This window comes from Apteryx mantelli, chromosome 2 (assembly GCF_036417845.1).
Source record: "Apteryx mantelli isolate bAptMan1 chromosome 2, bAptMan1.hap1, whole genome shotgun sequence".
In the NCBI taxonomy this organism is placed as follows: Eukaryota; Metazoa; Chordata; class Aves; order Apterygiformes; family Apterygidae; genus Apteryx; species Apteryx mantelli.
Window position 1 is genome coordinate 156,467,292 of NC_089979.1, and position 19,388 is coordinate 156,486,679.

Sequence of the window (19,388 nt, forward strand, 5' to 3'; positions counted from 1 at the left end):
TTTGGGGCTTGAAAACCTTTCTCCAGTAAACTTTTTTTTTTCCTTTGGAAATGAGAAATCTTTAGGTTAAAAGAGAGGATTAGATGACTATTATGATAAGTTAATTTAATGCACATAAATTCCTCTTACATCATGGTTGGTGGCCAAAAAATGTAAAATATATTCATCAGAAATATCATTTAACTCTATAGGTCATCTAATATCATTACTTTGTGCAGCAGTGGGCTTTATTTTTAAATTTGCTGAAGCTTTCTTCCCTCAAAACTAGAAAATTTCAAAACTAGTATTCCTAGACTTCAACAAAATTCATTCTTTCTGTAGTCTTTCCAAAATAGATCATATATGGAAAAAAAATGCCTTTTTTACTAATGAAACTGTACCAGTGAAGGTTACCCAGTGTTACTTCTAAAAAATTAAAAGATCACACAAAATAACAGAAACAAAATTAAAAAATGCAGAACAGGTAATAAATTGTATTTTTCTATTGCCAGAGATAGTTTCTTTTATTAAAAGAGGAAGTCACAAACGTCGCAAACGACAAAGTCTCCCCAACTTCCAAGAGCAATGAGAGATCTGTTTCTCTTCATCTTAGGCCAACATTAATAACATATTTTAGTCTTGGGGAATGGCAGGCGTCAATCACAGCAAAGTGCTGCTATTGCAGTCACTGAAGTATATGCCTGACTTTAAGAGCTGCAATCCAGTGTGTGCAACATGTCCGTGGGTTTAGCTGCATGTTTGCGACCTTAATTTCAGCAAGCGCTGCCCATGTGCCTCTGATAAATATTGTTTTAGTTCTGCTGCTATGAATCAGGGCAGCTACAAGTTTTCAGAAGCAAAGCGTATGCACAACGTGGTGTGGAAAAAAAAAAAAAAGGTAGCTTCCATTTAAGGAAATAAAATGCCCTTATAAATGTCAGACAGTGTATTAGCCACAATATGTACCAGACAACATTACTGCTTTTTTATCACAGCTGTATTCCTTATCATATTTGAATACTGCCTTTTCCCTTCAGTGTAGCTCTCCCTGCAGTTTATTCTCTTGCTCTATCTTTGCATTCTCTCCTGTGCAAGTATAACAAACGTGCAATATGACTGGTATTTCAGCCAGCAAAACCAGCAATCGTTCCCTCACGCTGGCATTTCACCTTTGACTCACCGCTCTGGAATCTTGCCAGATGCAAAGCTCAGACGTTGTCAGGCTGCGGTCAGGGCTGCAGCAAAGCAGGTGAAAGGTATGAAACACGTCACTAATGACATCACCAGGGATGTGTGCACACTGTTGCGATTACCACATGTTATTTGTCTCAGTGATGCTACAGATAGGACTAAGATGTTGTTAAATACCATCGAGAATTTAGAAATATGTTTTAGATATCTTCATCACACTTTTTGCTTTTGCAAATGGAGCTAAATGTCCCCTTCTTCCCATCTCTTCCCTCTCCCTGCCAAGTTAGGTCACTGATCAAGTGACATGGAAGCATTTCTGTGACTATTCAAATCCCATTTAAATGGTCTGAAGAGGGTCTTTAAATAAAGAAAAAAAAATCAAAGTAAATATTCTGCACGATTACTCTGAAGCAATTCAGTTTATCTTTGTGCCATTGGGATGTTATTTTCAGAAAAAGGCTGAATCTGCAAAGCTTCTTTGAGTGTTCGTGTTGTCAACTCCCGTGATTTTATCATGAGTCTTGTGATACTTGTGCCTTGCTTCATTTCAGAATGGAAAATAGTAGAGAGACTCTACTATTCCAAGATAAAACAAACCAACCCAGGCCTTCAAGGTTGCAAAGAAAACCCAGAACACATAGGCCCTAAAGCTTAAAACGCTAAAATTCATAACTTTGTGAGGGAAAAAGTGGAGGCAACTTAGAGGTTTATGTTTGTCATTGGCAATACTGATACACATCCTGCATTCGTTTGGCCCTTGTATACATGATGGCCCCATTTAAAGGCATGGGCCAGCGGCAGAACTCAGGTCTAGGCATGTATTTGAAATTTCAATCCTCCCCGACGGCTGGGTAAGGACAGCACAGAGTCAGAAGTGGTGTGAAGCTACCCGTCACCAGAACAAGCAAGACAAAGCCCAACAGAACCTGCAGGCACGAAAAACCTAAGTAATTGCTCACTTCCCCATGGGATATGCAGGATGCAGGAGGGAAAAAGAGTCATGGTGTTGCATCATTCACCTCCTAATCCAAGGAAGAAGACTGGCATCTTGCCAGGATCCCAAGTAGGACAGCAATTTCCTTTCACTCTATTTCTTTCACACTGTACCTGCAGGAAAGAAAGGGGGAGAATCTGGCCCTCAGGTTTTGATTGCTAATCAGTTATCACATAGTTACTAGTGAAAAGCATGCCACTGCTTTGTGGGGAGCTCAAAAACATCAACATTGGCACCTACTACTTTGTTTTGCAAAGGGTTTCACCCCTCTCTTCTTCCCCCTCTTCTGCATGCACGCTCCTCCGTGTACACACACACACACTCTGACATTCTTTTGTTCTTGTCTTTGTCTGCATTAGTGATATAAGAATAAATCCAGCCTCATTTTCAACACATTTTCTTAAAGTGTGCAGATACAGCCTTATTCTCCTAAATGCCTTTCACTTAGATTCTACTTAAAACAACAGTTACAGCAAACAGGCAAGAAAATTTTGAGATAGAGAGAGAGAGAGAGAGAGAGAGGGAAACTACCTCTACCCCACAGCAACTGTGGTAGGGAGATTTTTTTCAGCCCTTAGAGGTCCCTAGAGAACTTTGCACACATTTACTAGTATCAAAGCAGGGCAATAGCTTTTCAATGACATCATCTTCCCACTCCCTGTAACTGAGAACTCACCGTTCCCTGAACTAGACAGAGTCGGGAGGTTTAAGTGCCAAAGGTCTTGCACCATAGTTTCACCTACAAGTATTAGGATTTTCAAGCAATCAGCAGAGACTTGCTACATTTAATACAATTTGCTAGTGGCAAAAAGTTCTTTGCTGTCTAAACATCAGTACTAAAGGGTTACCCATGTCAAATCGTAAGGCTTATTTTAAGACAGCCCTAAGAGGCTTGAATCCAGTATTAAAAGATGTGTTCTTAAAAAATGCATGAGATTTTTAATATCCAAACTTAGGGCTCAATTATATTCACAGATGTATTCTGGGAGCAAGTCAGTATGTGTGTAGAGCCAGCTGCCCACAGCAGAATGTTCAAGGTACACAGCAGCATAACCTCATAAAAAATGAACCTTTAGGTCCCAGTGATACTCTCAATGTCTGAGAAGTTACACTGAAGACAAAGAAGATCACAGGCAAATACAAATCCTTTCCATTGATATAGCCTGGAACATTGTAAATGCAGCTTACAGCCAACATTTGTTCTGTTTTAGGAAGAAAAGCAACATATACAAACAACTGTACTTTTCCAATCCTGAAACAATGGAATAACACATGATAGCTCCTTCACAGTGGTGAAATTCTGACAGGGATCTCAACAGCTGCTTAGAAACCAGCCACAGCATTTACAACTGGTTAATTACAGACACCCAAATCCTTGCAACACATTTTGCTTTCATGGCCCAGACAGTATAATCAGTGACTTTACCCAGGACTGCACAATAATGTCTCTGTTTATCAGAGAACGGAGTATAGTGACTTACCCCCAGATTCATCATGATCTGTGCTTAAACATATCAACTTACGTTTTCTGTTTTGCTTTTCAGACCTAAAGGAAAAGAAATAGAAGGAACTGAAGTGTTTTTTTTTTCTTTTATAAAAATGTAAAAGCAAGAAAACTGCAGATTGAGCTTGACTAGCCCTTAACAAGATCCTTGTTCTGTGCCATGATTATAACAATTTGATTTTGAAAGTGTGAGGATGAAAAGGATGCTCAAAATGACACACTTAGATCAGTGTGATGCCCTTCCTCTTGTGAGTAGCACTTTACAAACACTTTCACTCATTCGGACTCCTCAAGAGCCGAATCTCTTTGTGCATTTGGTTGAGGAACTAAGGCATGAGAGATGTGAGGTATCTAGAACTACCAATCAAATGGCTCTGAGGAAGAACTAGCATAAATTATCCTGCAGGAGCGATATTAAACATAGTCAACAGGGTAAAACAAATCCAGAATCTAGGGAAACTGTTCGCTCAGAATGCTACACTTCTCTGTACGTATAGTGCTGTTTATCTAAGAATACTGAATTTCTTTATAAGTTTTATTATTTGTTTCAAAAAAGTGCAAGCTAATTTTTCAGATCGTTCTTTTACTTTGAGGATGTGATACAATGCTTGATTTTTATGGCAGAAGATAGGAGTGAAATCTCTGAAGTACGTTTAAGTTCCCCCATGTTCAGTATTAATAGGTTCCGAGCTCAGTCATTTATCTGTCACACACTGAGTCAGTAATAGAGATTCAGACACAGCTCTGACAGATTATCCAGAACACCAGTCCAACAGAGACACTGCTCCCAAATACAAACATTTGCAATTTGAGGGGGGAAAAAAAGAAGAAAAAAATAGCAATAACGTTACTGAAACTGAACATTGGATTGGGCCCTTATTTAGCTGCTTTAACTGCAGAAAGTGTTTTTGCCAACTTACTTTGCCCAGGAAATGAATTCCAACCTGTTATGTAAAAGTCCTCATGAATCCCTGCCGCTGCTGAATCAGCTGTGCTGCGGAAGGAGACCCCCTCTGACTGCGAGCTGAGTGCAGCGCAAATCCTGCTCAGATGTGGCAGGCTGACTGAAACCACCATAGGCTTGATATTTTGAAAGATCACTGAAATGCGTCTTTAAAACCCACAGTCAAGAAACCACTAGAGGATATTTGTTAGGTGACAAATGGAATGAACTTACAGGTATTTCTCAAATCTTATTTCTGTAAACAAGGAACAGCTGACTGTGATCTGCAAATTCCACTTGAGAAAGCCCTGATGATATTAATGCATTATGTTGTGTCCAGAATCCCTTGATAGAATTACAACATTACTGTACACAGTTGGGTGGATGTTATTATGCTGCACTAAGAAATCAGGAATAAATGAAACTGAGATCCAACACTAATGGGTATTAATACAGAGCTGGTATCTCCAAATTTAGTACAGTATGTTTTTCAACACTAACTTTCTAACAACATGGACAAATAAAGCCATGCATACACTGGCAAACTGCACTGTGGCTAGAGAAGTTTGCTGATGACAGTCTTGTTATTGTAACAGGAAATGACTCAGCCTTGGCAACAGGAGATCAGATATTTTATTCAGAAGCATTAGGTCATTTTTTTTTCCCCTAACCAACCAACAGTTTCACAAGGCAACTGGTTTTGTTTGAAAATAAATATCTATTTTGAAAGTGATTTAATGGGGGAGTGGAGTTAAACATTTACGGTTAGGAATAATCACTGAGTTTAATTCAAGGCATCTGGAAATCTCCTGTCCTTTTAACTCTCTTGAATTTGCTGCCTGTACAAAATTCCACCCCCTCAGGCAAGAATTCTCCCACATGGGTGAGTAAAGTATCACCAGTTTTATTATCATCCTGATAGCGAGGATGAGTGAGGAGATTTTGTGCCCGGACTAGTAACTTTCCATGACAATTATACATGACTGATGTCATTGTTACGGTTAAAGAAAAACTACTTGACACCAGCATCACAGCTGAATCAAGTATGTACTTTGTTATAACAGCTTATTACATGATCTTTCATCAGTTATTTATAAATAGCACATGATCTTATGTTGCTTCTCCTAAAATCAGTGTGAAACAAAAATCCTACTAATATTTGGCATTCAGCCTTACCTAGGGCAGTTTTTCTCCTTCTCAGCTTGTGCACTGTTACTTATCTTATGTATCCCTTTTATTACATGTAAGTTCACACAAGTATATGGAGAAAAAACAGTTTTTGGTATTACTCATTTTTGTTTCAAGTAGCTTTTAGCACAGTTGACAATTGCATAAAGGTTATGCAAAAAGAAACTAATTTTTCAAGCCAATTTAAAATTATCCCTCTAATGATAAAGAGCAAAAACACCACCAGCTGCAGCACTCCTAAAAAGAACAGGATTTCATCATCTTCCTAATATTTTCCTGACTCGGTTGTCAGTTTTGTATTTTTAAAATACCAAGGAAGCATAATACTCCACATCACAATGACTCAGATATCCCATACATACATATAAATAACACATAAATAACAATGCTAGCATTTTATCTTGGGCTGGGAGTAGACAAAAAAAGTTGATGGGGGTATCTTTAAAAACTCTATAGCAACAGTGTTTATCTGTTGCCTCCATACTGTGCCCAGAGCCTAATTTTAAGCATTAAAAATAAAACTCCAGACAATTTTCAGCACTGGGCACTGCAAGAACACAATAAGGCCTCGAGCATTCTTCTTTGACACCAAAACACATTATTTTTGTAAATGTGTGAAAAATTAAACTTCTTTGAAAAGCCACTGCAGTGAATACAAATATACAATTCAGCGTTAAATGAAATATATCCTAAGAAACCTCAGTGCCCTACATTATTTTGCTGTTATCTTCCTTGTGATACAAGCAGTATTTTATATTTCCAGCCCCCTAAAACAGCAGATTTCATAATTTTGCTGCTAAAGCAACACGGTTTTCTGTGTTCTGTCAAATAGCATTTTTATCTTTAAGCAGGAAAAAAAATAGCTATCTCATTCCACCATCTGCCAAAAACTACTTAACTCAGAGTAGTGCTTCTGTGATTTCAAACTGCAGAAGCTTAAGTAACTCCAGTGTTATACCTATTAAATATGCAGACAATCAGACCCTAACATTTTCAAAGTACTGTGGCATGCTATTTAAGAAGGGTATTCCTACTGCACTGTTCCAGGGTTTAACTGCTAACACCATCTACATTTCCGTTAGTTGTCCTTGCTGACCACTCTTATGTGTTAGATGATTTTAACTAGATGGTGGTCTTGAAGAGATGGAGAAAGGCTCACTATCTATTCATAGCTTACCACTAAATTTGAGAAACCATGCTTCTTTGTCCAACTGTATATAACCTTTGAACACAATATGAACATGATTTCACCTCTCTTGCAAAACTCTTCCTATCCTATACCAAGTCTCATGATAACAGTACACTATTGCAATTGTCCAACAAAGCTTACTGCCTGAGAATTGCAGTTTTATACGTGAACACTCACAAACACACGTGTATGTGTCAATTTTTATATCTCATATTTGCCCTGAAAGATTTGAAAACACAAGCCCCCAGTGTTTTAACACTCAAAGGATAATGAAAGGAATTTATATTTCTTACTAACCACATTTCAATATTTTAAAGACAATGATGTCCTGCTTTTCTCAGGCCTAACTTTTAATATATGAATGCTTGGAGTCAGCTTTCTCTGCCTTATATTCAACACACACAAATATATTGCCATCTTCCATTGGCACCATGTCAGTTTTACGATTACAAATCCGCCATTTGCATATGTTCTTTTCAAAAGTACTCATGTTTTAATGGGCCTCCATCATACATGAAGCCTTAATCTAAGAACTGACAAGTTTCAACCCTGATGTTGTATTTCTTACTGAAATAGAAACTCCAGAGGTCTGATTTAGCACGCTCAATCAGGAGCAGCAATTGACAGGAAGAGATAAACCATAACCTGCTTATTACTGTGTGCAACTCCCAACTTCATCTCAGGGCGGGCTGACCCAGGGAGCTGGAGATATAGAAAACATTTTGAGTTTTTCAGATAAATGGCTTAAATTTTTGCATTCTTTGTGGGACAGGACATTATTTTAACTTATTATGAGGCACAGTAGCAGCTAACAGTATTCATGACTTGAAAAGCTGGGAAGATAATATGTTACATTTTCATAAGGACAAAATATTTTTTTCAGTTGTGTACAATTGTGGTGCTGCTGTAATGCATTTTAATGGAGTCAAGTTCTAAACTTAAAGATTTTGGAAATTCATTTTGAGCATGCAAAATTAATTCTCTGTAAAATACACAAGCTTTTGGTGGAATATGAATATCAAAGATATGTAGAGAGACCTATTAAATCATTTTATGATCATTTTTATTTTCAGTAGGTATTGTAGCAATATGCATATGCAATAAGAAAAAAAATGCAGAAACTGTGCAGAAAAAGGAAACAGGTTGGATAGGAGCAAGCTCTTCTTCAAACTAGCAAAAGAAGCAGAAACTGTGGTTAGAAAAAGTATTTCAGAATGTGGTCTCTGTTTGCCTAACTCATTCTAAAAGTGATCCTAACAGGGTCACAGAAGAAGTAGTCAGGAAGGGAGAAAAAGAAACTCTTCTGAATCACCCACATGAATAGAGAAAATGTACTATATTGAGATTATATCCTAATCTAACCGCAGAAAAATTATGCTTTTCCGAAAAGTCTTCATTTCTCTGAGGAAGACTTCACTGTAGAATAACATATCCTGTAATGTCTTCAAGGAATTGCAAGCACACTGCTCCAGTGAAGATGCAGTTCCCAGATATTTTACCAGATATTTCCAGATATTTTATTTTAAAGTGAACAGGTATGGAATTCATGCCCTCCTAGAGGTGTTACAGAAATCTTTCCACATCACTTGAGTCCAGGAATAGCCCTGCAGACATTTTGTATTTGAGTTTCAGCCAGTATTTCTGTATTTGTTTCATTGCATTCCCTATTCACTTCCATAGACAACCAGGTCATGATCCAAGCTCCTTGGGCAAGGGAGCCGCTTCCTACTATTCCAGTCTAACAGCAAGGGCATGGATGAACACAAGCCCAACTTGTTCTGTGCACTACAGTGTTTCCCTACTCTTGATCTTTCAGACTGGAACTTTTGGTAGCACGGGGTTTCCTCCCTTTACTGGATAAGTGCAAGTGTTGTTGTTGTTTGTTTGTTTGTTTCTGGCAAAAACACAGTCTAAGATAGGGAACAGTGGTCCTAATATGAAGTTAGGACACAGGGCACACTGCTGAATTTGATTGCTCAGAAACATTCTTGGGTCCTCCCAGTTTGCATGCAGAGTTCATGAGACTTATTGAGAGATCAAAGCCTATATTATTCAGCTGATTTTTAAACACATGAAATCCTCTCTTGCCTCAGGTCTTGATGTGAACTGGATTTTGATCTGAGGTTGTGTATATCTGGGAAAGGTCAGAATTTCCTTCAAATCCAGTCCTTATTTCTGGATAAATCCAAAATGATGCATCAGTCAAGTGTTCTTTTTGGCCTCTGTAAAATAAATGTCTATGACCCTTCATTTGAACCATGCCTGGAATAAACAAAAATTACTGAAGGATGAAGGAATTCGGGAATTCATGGATTCTGCAAATCAAGTGACCCCTATAGATGCAATAGTGACCTGAAACCATCCAGTTGATTGACGAAAGGCTGATATTACCTTTAAAATCAATTGGAGAGTGCAATCTTATTTTTGTTTTTTCTTATACAATTCATAAACCTTTTGAAAAAAACTTTCCTAAAAAGTCTCTTTCTTAGAGTACATTATTTTAGTACAAATGTTTTTATTTAGTTTCTTCTTTTTTGCACATAGTGAAGGAGGCAAATTTCTTTAAGTTATTTATGTATGACCAGCATTTTTGAATCTCATCCATATTGTCTCACCAATAAGCCACAGGTCTGCCATCTATTAGAAGTTGTGAATGTCAATTAGAAACCATGGGTACCTTGCTAGTACAAACGGGATTTCAAATATTAATTCAAGTCTTGTAAGAAAGAAAAAAAACATATACTAGCAGTTCCACATGAACTCTAACTTACCATTATATATTATTAACATTTACTTAATGCTATAAAATCAAATAGTTTATGGAAGAGGATTTTCTACTCCCATTCCCCTTCTGAGTTGTCCATTTCTTGTTCTGCAATTTAAACATATTTCCTGTTAGCCACAAAAAGGGAAAAGAGCAATCATCATACACAGCTCTTAACAATAATGTGTTTCCCACTCTGAAGAGTAAGAGCTTGTGGAGCAGGTACTATAAGCATCAGAAATGTTCACTGTGAATCAGTTCAATAAATTCAATACACTTCTTGTTAAAGCTAGTGCAACAAAAGATACTTAAATACTTACAGAAGTGAAAGTAGGCAACCTTTCTGCCTATTTATCAGAATATTTGTAGTTTCACTTTGAGGAAAGTGACATCTTGTAGACCAAACAGGAAAGCAAATCTTATTTAGAAACATTAAACAAATGCAGGAGTGAATGCAAAAGAAACAATCGGGCCTTTAACAAATATTTGGGGGTTCCCAGAGAGACATTTCTTGAGGTTTTTATGACTATCTGAAGCTCACATAGGTTAACAATGGGAATCACAGTCATAAAAGTAGAATTGCATAAGCACAAATTAGTATGGGAACTGTGACATCAAGGACACGTGGCAGGTAAAGACCAAATGCCAGTGATGATACAGAAAAGTCATCCTGATTATACAAGCAGCCTTGTTGAAAAGAACCTGCTAGACAGTGGAATATCCACTCCCATGAGAAAGTCTGAAAGACGAAGGTGTGTTGGAGGTGAGTAAATGCCAGCTCAGCTCTGCTTCCAGCCCAGTTGTCTGTGTGTAACTACTGCAAGAGCAATCATGACTGTCTTTTAAACAATAGCACTGTAAATGGCATAAAACTTCCCTTTCCTTTCTGTGTTGTATAACATGCAAATCCTGGTCCATCATCATTGTCCTTGCTCTTCAATAGAGCCTGAGAGTGAGAACTGAACTAACAACTCTAGTTGAGTGGTCATGTCAAGAGGCAAAAAGCCAATTTAAAGTCTGAAATATGTCTGCTATGTATCTTGAAAAGTGAATGCATGTGCATTTATTTCAAATACTGCTTGATGGTTTAAGAAGATGAGACAGGACCAGAATACTAGTTTCTATGTTACAAAACCATAGTATTTTTCTCTTAACAAGCTAAACATACCTTAACATTAAAAAAGTCATATAGCTGAGGATTTTCATTATGTAAGGCTGACACAAGCAATCACAGGAGTTCAGCAAGGGCAAATACTTGTTCCTGCTCAGAACTGCAACACAGGAGATGACAGGGAGGGACCTACACAAATGTAGAGCCTAAACCCCTACTGCCACAGGCAACAGACAACTATTAGTAAACAACACTAAATAAATAAAAAGGAGTTACACAAATTCATAGACGATAGGTCTACACACAGATTTTTTAAAGCGCAGATATAATGTCTATCACTAGTACAACAATTCTGAACACTAAGTGAATACAAGGGGAACTGAATGCAGAAAGTGGCCAGGCTCACATGTTCTTCCTAAGTAAGATCTACTGACACTGACTTTTTGTTTTTGTTGTTTTAAGGGGAGAAGGCAAATGAAGTACTTCATTACCACAAATTCTGAAGTTGAATATCCTGCATTTCTAGATAAATATTATTGCTGTTGGAGACAGAATACTGAGCTTGATAGACCATAGGCCTGACCCAGTAGGGCCTTCTTATGTTCTTATGTTAATTAATGGTATTTTTGGTCCACTGCTACTACTGAAAGACTTACTACACATCTTTGTTCCCAGTCTAAAACAAAACCATCCTAGTCTTGAGCCTTGACCTTTCCATAATCACTTTCTATAGAACTCTTCTTTTGCCTATGTTACATCTTATTAAATAGCTCTCTGGTGCTTATTCCCTTGATTTAGAAAGAAACATATACCCCATCAGCTGTCTCTCCTTGGCTAAAATAAGCATTTTTTATTTTTATTTTTTACTTTCTGTCTCTTGCACTGAAGGTTCTCTAGGCCACATGTCCTCCTTCTCTGCAATTATTCACATGCAGCATATTTCTTAAACATGGAAGACCCCAGTTAAATATGATATTCCAGACAAGATCTTACTTAGGACTTTGCGTCTCAGCATTTAATTCTGGAAATTCCTACTACCTCCCGTAATTTCATTTACCATCCTACAACCAGCTGAAATTCCTCTAGTGAACCAAGTGATCTCACAATCAGATGATTTCATGATCAATGACTAAATGGCCTATTTGTTCCTCTGTCAAGTCTAACAGATGACCTCCTGTGGTGTCAGATAAAATCTTGGGTTTGGTACATAAGCGCATGACCCCAAATTTCACACTGTTTTTTCTTTCCATTGGTATTACCCCAGCCCTCAAGGCCATTTCTTCTTCTGTGATATTAGAGTACAATCCATCTCTGTATTGACAACATCTCCCAGCTTTGTGTCATCAGTAGATTTCATTACTCCGTTCCTACTTCTTGTGCCAAGGTCAGGAATGAAAATATTAATAATTCCTCATGTAATATCACTTCAAATATTTTTATGAAGTCCAGGTAAATTAGATCTGTCAGAGTTCCCTTGAGAAACTCTATTGATTTTCTCTTGATAAGAGAAAATCTGTTCTCTTATCAGTGAAATGTCTAATTAATGATATCATGTTAGCCTAATGAAATCTAAATTAGACACCAGAGGAATTTGTATGGGAGCCAGGAGAAGGATCATAGCTCTATATTTTTAATCTGATTAAGATCCCATTAAAATCTGAAAAGATTCCCAGTGATCTCAGAACAAATGCAGTGAAATATTTAGCATGATGATTGATGACATCTGTAACATAACAACACCAGCCAGCACTTATAAATAGAATAAAACCTACATACTATTTGTCAGGCTTCTTAAAATTCATGATATTGTTCCAAAAATCAGTATTTTTTTATATCACATTGCTACTGTTCTTGTGTTTGGGCTTTGTTTTATTCTCTTACAGTTTTTGAGCCCTTGAAAGGAACTTAAAGGTTGTAACTTTAGCTTTTTCTCAATTGTTCATAGGCAGCGACAGCCTATATTTTCTGGTGGAACTCAGATCTTCATCTGTTCACATGCCTCCAAGATATAGGCTGCAAAGGAAAAAGCAAATATTAATTTTTTTAGAGGTGTGTGAGTGTAAAAAAGTGGTTAGGCACAGAACTTCTTGAGTGGCTAGTGAAAAAGGGCATTTTAAAAAAAATTAAATAAATACTAAATGCTGCAATCATACTGAGATTTCACAAGAAAGGTCATTTCATCAAGTGACTTTTGCTCTAGAGATTTTACTTAAGCGGTCCCTGTTATTGCAATTGTACTGAAATAAGAGCACATCCGCTGAGATTATGGTGGATAAAAGAATGATACATATTGTATATTCATTCAGGGCTGTCATACTTGAGCCCACTGGTAGAAAAATTAATGCTCCACATTTCATTTCAAGACTGAAGCATGGGTAAAGGATATATGGATGTGTCTCAAGCCTAAAAAAAAAATTAAACAGTGCTGAAAAGGTGTAGGAAGTAACCACATGGATTGGAAAGGACTCTCTTTCAGGTGATGCTTTGAGATGGAAGTTTGTGTTTCAGGGCCCTGTTTAGAGCCTGGAGAGTTAAATAACAATTGCGGCAAAGATCTCTTTCCTTGGTGAGACAAGCACAACCGTTTACTCCAGATGAAGGCATTGCTACAAGTACCCTGGCCTTTGGCAATGTGCAGACTAGGCTACCGTGATGGCGCTGTGCCCCCTATTTGGAGCTACCCCAAGAATTATTCAGATACAAGAGTTATTGCTGAATGCAGCTCTCTGATAAAGCAGGATTTCATGAGCAACCTTGTTATACCTGAAGTCAGTGTTTGCAGAAGCTATTTACTTCTGTCTGATATTCATACTATTTTTCAATGTTGCAGCCAGTGACTAATTAAAAGAGCATGTTTCTTCACTGTGTAGAACTGTTGTAACTCACAGAAGTGCTCAAAGTAGTGCCCTCTTTTTAAAACACTTTCCCTAACACATTTTCTATAAGAAGTCTTTCACTTTGGAACTGTCTCCAGAGTCCACATTCATTAACCTTCTGAGCATGCCACAAGGCTGATCTTTTCATCCCGCAAGGATTTGGGAAGATTGAAAGCTACTGGATTAAATGGAATTTTACTTGAGCAATCAGTAATTCTATTGCTCAAAAATCTTCAGGACAATTTATTTATATTAAATTGCATTTTTGGAATTTTCAATTTTAGCATCATTTTACTTTGTGAAGCAGCACCTATAGCACTGTCTGATACTTTATAAATGTACAGAAACACCACATATTCTGAGTTATAGTACATGGAGGCAGGGAACTGATGGTATTTTAACTATCTGTACACAAGCACCATTGTGTGCTGGTGTCTTTAAACACTCAGGTAAGAAGTTTTTACTCTCCTTTAAACAAGAAGTCACCTTACTATACCCACTATTTGCATTCTCCACTTTCCCACGCTGCTTTCCATGACACTCTGACCAGCTATTCTTTTTCTTTCTATGATTTTTTTCTCCCTTATGATCATGCATAGGCATCTCCCCTTTAAAATTATGAGACAATCTCCATAAAAGAAACATAGTCTTTTCAGAGGTTGCTGCCTACATTGCTAAAAAGTAATGCTACGAACATCAGCCAAATACTAGAGAGCAATTCTGCAATCCTTTGGGCCCAGCAACAGCACAAAGGAGCAAAGGATAGAAACCCCCAAAGCTCTTATGTCAGAGGATGTTCCCCCCATGTAGCAATAATGAGTCACAGAGAAGAGAAAGCCATCTGCTCATCTGGACACAGATACCGCATGTCAGCTAGCAGGAAACATTTCCACTGAAGACTCTCACTTGTGTAGACACACTTCCACTGTTTCAGATCCTCTAGTCTCTAAACTGGGAACACCAGTACCAACACTTCCTTTCACCACGCTTTTGTCCGTCTTGTCTCTTTTGAATACCAGCTTGTCAGGCAAGAGGTTGTCCATTTGGATGTATTCGTACAGCTTGGCTAGTACCACGGGGTCTCCAGGTCATTTAACAAGAGTAGATGTTCTCGTCACAAACTAAGTATTCAAAGACAGTCACACAAAGCACCGACGACTTTCAGCCAGAGGCAGCACTAGGCTCATGAGGCCCTCTGGCAGCAGCGCCTTCCCACTCCTCCTTTCCCTTCCCACTGCCCTTACCAAGGCTGGGACCTCTCCTGATTCTGGGAAATTGGCATGTTCCTTCCTAAACACATCCCTGCCATCAGCTATTGATGGAAATGAGAAAAGCATAGTCATCATTAATACACTGGATCTTGAAACGATCAGCAGCAGAAATACACTTTGTAAAGAGACCAATTAGCCATAGTTAAAGTCACATTTAACTAAGTTTTTTGGAATGAGGACTGTCATTTATTTTATGTTCCTGCCACATGTAGCTCAATGGGACTCAGCACTGCTGTGCCCTTCAGGTGTTATCACAACCTAAGCAAAGAATAATAACTATATAAGCAGAAAACTCTTTCTCCTAGCATGACTGCTTCTGTAAGCATCATATTTCAATTGACTTGACTATGGTCTAGTTTGGGTCATCCCTGTATAAATGTTTAGCTCCACCAGAGCTACTCATATATGCTGGATGGGTGGCTAATTCTTTTCATGTGTGTAATGTTTTGGATTAAATCATTTCCACACTCATTTTGATGGATTAGGTTTCAGGTGGACAAGACCCAAAAAATCAGATAATTACTCTTAAATACTCTGCTACACTGAAGACATTCTTAAAAAGTACATCTGAAAGAATGAGAAAGCACTATATACTTCTATTAAAATTAGATTTACAACACAGAGGCACTATTATCTCCAAATACAATTTTTTTTTCCCAAAGAGCCATCAGCATTTCTTAAAACAAAAGTGTGATTTCATATTAAATCAGATGATACTAAAAAAAGAGGGACCTGGTTAAAGCTCCCTCAAGTTAAAGAGATAAGGCAATGTCTTTATGCTTCAAAGAACCTAATTTTTGATTTCTATCATGCCTCTGAAATCCATGATTTCTAAACTAATGCCAAATGAGATAAAAAAAAATCCTCACATGCATTACCCATAATCTCATAAACTGCAAAAGATTGGGAGAGATCTAGAAAGAAGGAATTTGGCTTTGGTGTATGAATATTAACTTAATTGTTTTTCCCTTGCAAATAGCAACTTGTCTAGAGTATTTACAGTCAAAAACTGCTCATTTAAAGAAAACCATTTTTATCTGTCAAAGAAAAAAACCCTAGGAAATCTTCTAACAAACTATCTACATATTTTTGAGAGAGAAGGGAATAGATATAAATGACAAGCCAGGAAGACAGAAAAAAAACACCATGCAATGATAAAATGCTAAGAGATGCTTCCAGCACCAGGTAAAAATTACACAGCATTCACCTCCAAAGAAGACAGGCAAAGCTTTCCTGGATAAATCTTGAAGGAAGCCAGCTACCTCTTAAAAAAAAAAAAAAAATCTACAGGGGAAAAGAAGCTTTAAAAGGCTTGTGAAATTGCCAACAGGAAATGACCATCACAGATAAGACCTCCATCAGTCTCTAAATGTACAGGAATAGGGTTAACACTTTGGTTGTTATTCAAAACCAAATGAAAGATGAGCTTATGATAACAGGCCTGGATTAGGACTCAGAAGATCTGAGTTCATTTCTTGGCTCTGCCATAATCTCTCTTTGTGATTTTGGGCCAAGGATTACATTTGGCATAGACTAAAGAAAGGAAGTAGTATCTTCTTTGTATATTAGGGAACTGAGACCCAGAGATAATAACAGGCAAAGATTCACAATGTCATATAGGCATTTACATTTCCAATAAATTCCCCTGAAGAGAAAGATGACTAACAGAGTTGAGGGGTACCTTTGTGGGTCTGATCCTCCAGTTACCTCTGTGTTTCTGTTTCCTCATTATAACATAGGGATAATAATCCCTTTCTCCTGCACTTTGAACAAAGGCTGATTTTTTTTTTCTCTCTCATTAAACTTGAATATAAACTCTCAGGAAAAAATACCCTTTTACCTTCATTTATATATTTCTTACAATTACTTACAGTGAGTAGAGAAGCCAAGGCACTTCCATCAAGATAATAACTAATAACTAGTTATTATGTGTATATATAAATATATATACATATGTATACCCATTCATCTCAGATACTTACATAGTAAGTATCCTTATCCTTATTATTGCTATCATCCCGCTGCATGATAGCAATAATAATAATAACCTGAGTATATTGATGGGGTCTCTCTTGGGGCTGAAACAGCAAATAAGTTTGCAGATTTCCTATGCAATGGGCTAAATTCTGACACTGACTGGGATTAAACCCAGAGTACTTTAGTGTAAACTCAGGATTACTTCATCAAAGTCACTTGCTTTTCATTTCCTTTTCCCCACCGATCTTCCGAAGCTACTAGAATTACACCGATGTGAACGAGATCTGAATCCTACCCATTGGCAACAGTTACTCATAACAGGAAATGGGATATTTCAAATAACAATAGGTGGGAACAGCAAGTAAAGGTTCAGTATGTGGTAACGGTGCTGACTCTTTAATGACTATGTTTATTTCCTTGTGTCCCAAAGAAGGGTAAGTTGCTGAAAGGCCACTTCTCATTTTACTCTGAAATATGTATGTATATTAGATTTTGAATCTAATTTTGCAGCTTATGCTAATGGAGGAACAGTACTGACTCTCACTTTTCATAATGAGGAGAGAAACAGATTGCTTTCTTGTACCATGGAACCAAAGGAACAAGTCGAGCTGTAAGGGCCAAAAGGATCTGCTCATGCTGTGTTAATAGGAAAGCTCACTATTGTTGCAGCAGCAGGTTAGGTGTTTTGTTTGCCCCATGCACTACAGAAAGGAGTCCTGTCATATAAGGGAGAAAGCAAAGGTCTGCCATTCTCGGCTGAGGTTTCCACAGAACTCGTTGTCTAGTCCTGCCTTGATTACTTCCTAGAAAAGGCAGTTTCACAACCACTCCAAGCAAGCAACTCCTATGTCTAATTGGCGTCACAGCTTAGAAACACTTCTCTGGATTCTTCTGTGAAGTTCACAGTCATAATCTAATCCTTTATGCTCTTGCTAAGCCTTACTTGGACAGACACAAGCACCCAGTGAGACAGTCCAGATATTTCTAGCTGTCATTAGCCCTCCAGTCTCTCACTCCATTTCACAAAATGATTGGTACATCAGGTTCCTTTTCTTGCAACTTCCAAAATTTGTCCGAATTGGATTTCTCAGCTTAATGCACTGTTAAATAATGGTCTTTTATTAGCAATGGCAAAAAGGAAGAAATGGTCATGCGAAAATGGTAAAATGTCCAGAGACACCATTTTTTTCCCTAGTTCAGACTGTTTTTTCACCATTAATCACAGCAATTCCTGCTCCTCCACCTGGGGAAGCAGTCACTAACTTCCTCAAAGCAGTCAGTAACTTGGCATCAGACAAGCCCCAGTTGCTTGTTTACTTTTTATGAGGATGCTTATCCTGCAACCCAAGCCTTTCCGAAAGACGCTTTGCAAACAAAGTCTGCTTTTCTTTTTCACTCATATTTAGGAAAAAAAAGATTTAGAAGGCTACTTCATTCACATCATTTTTTTCTAAGAACAGAAATTCAGGACTTCTAAACCATAGAAGATTTTATGGAAGACTAGAGAAGTAGTCATCCTAAGGTTCAGATACCACAAAAATGAAAACTGTTAACTTTTTGAACCGTAGTTTTTATTTATACTGCATAGGACTAGAACACTGTACTTTTAAATACCTTAAAAATCCACAAGTGCTATTTGCTGCATTAGAAACCACAAAATAAGTGGTATTTAAATAGGACTTATAATTATTAATAATACTCATGTACTACTAAGTGGACTGTTCTACTGAGGCTCTTGTGGGAATAGGGTCTAATTCTTTACTAAAGCAGTCACCCAATAAAAAGCTGAAAATGAATATAATTTTGTTCATAAATATGTCCAGCAGCTAAGCACCAGGGAGAAAAGGAACTATTTAAGCAGAAGAACAACATTGGCACATGAGGAAACAGGTATAATACACTGGTTGTGGATAGGCCTGGAATTAGGAGACCATCACTAGCGATTACTGCACTGAGAAACAGAATCACCTTTCCAGTGTCAGCTATGGGGGCAAAAAATGTAACTGTCTTCCAGGTGGAGGTATGGAGACTTAAGGAGGACATTGTATGGTATGTCTACCTGAAAAAGGATTGTTTCTAGGTATCTTTTGGTCTAATACTGTTTCTGGGTGCTGATGAGGATCTCAGACTAGTTCCCAGAGTGCTGCCTTCTCAGTGACTGTTTAGGCATATCTAAGAGTAGCAAAGTGAAAACACGAGCTTGAAAGCATGAACTGGGCTCCACAATTGTGGTAAATTGTGGAAATACATAGTTCCAGATTTGGTCTGCAGAGTAGGAAAAAAAAAAAAAAAAAGTTCTTGATTCAGTTGTAGGTCATTACTTCATGTTTTGTTCACATTAGCTAATGACAACAATTTCGTCCCTCCATTCTGGTTAATTCTTTACCAGTATTTGTAGCAC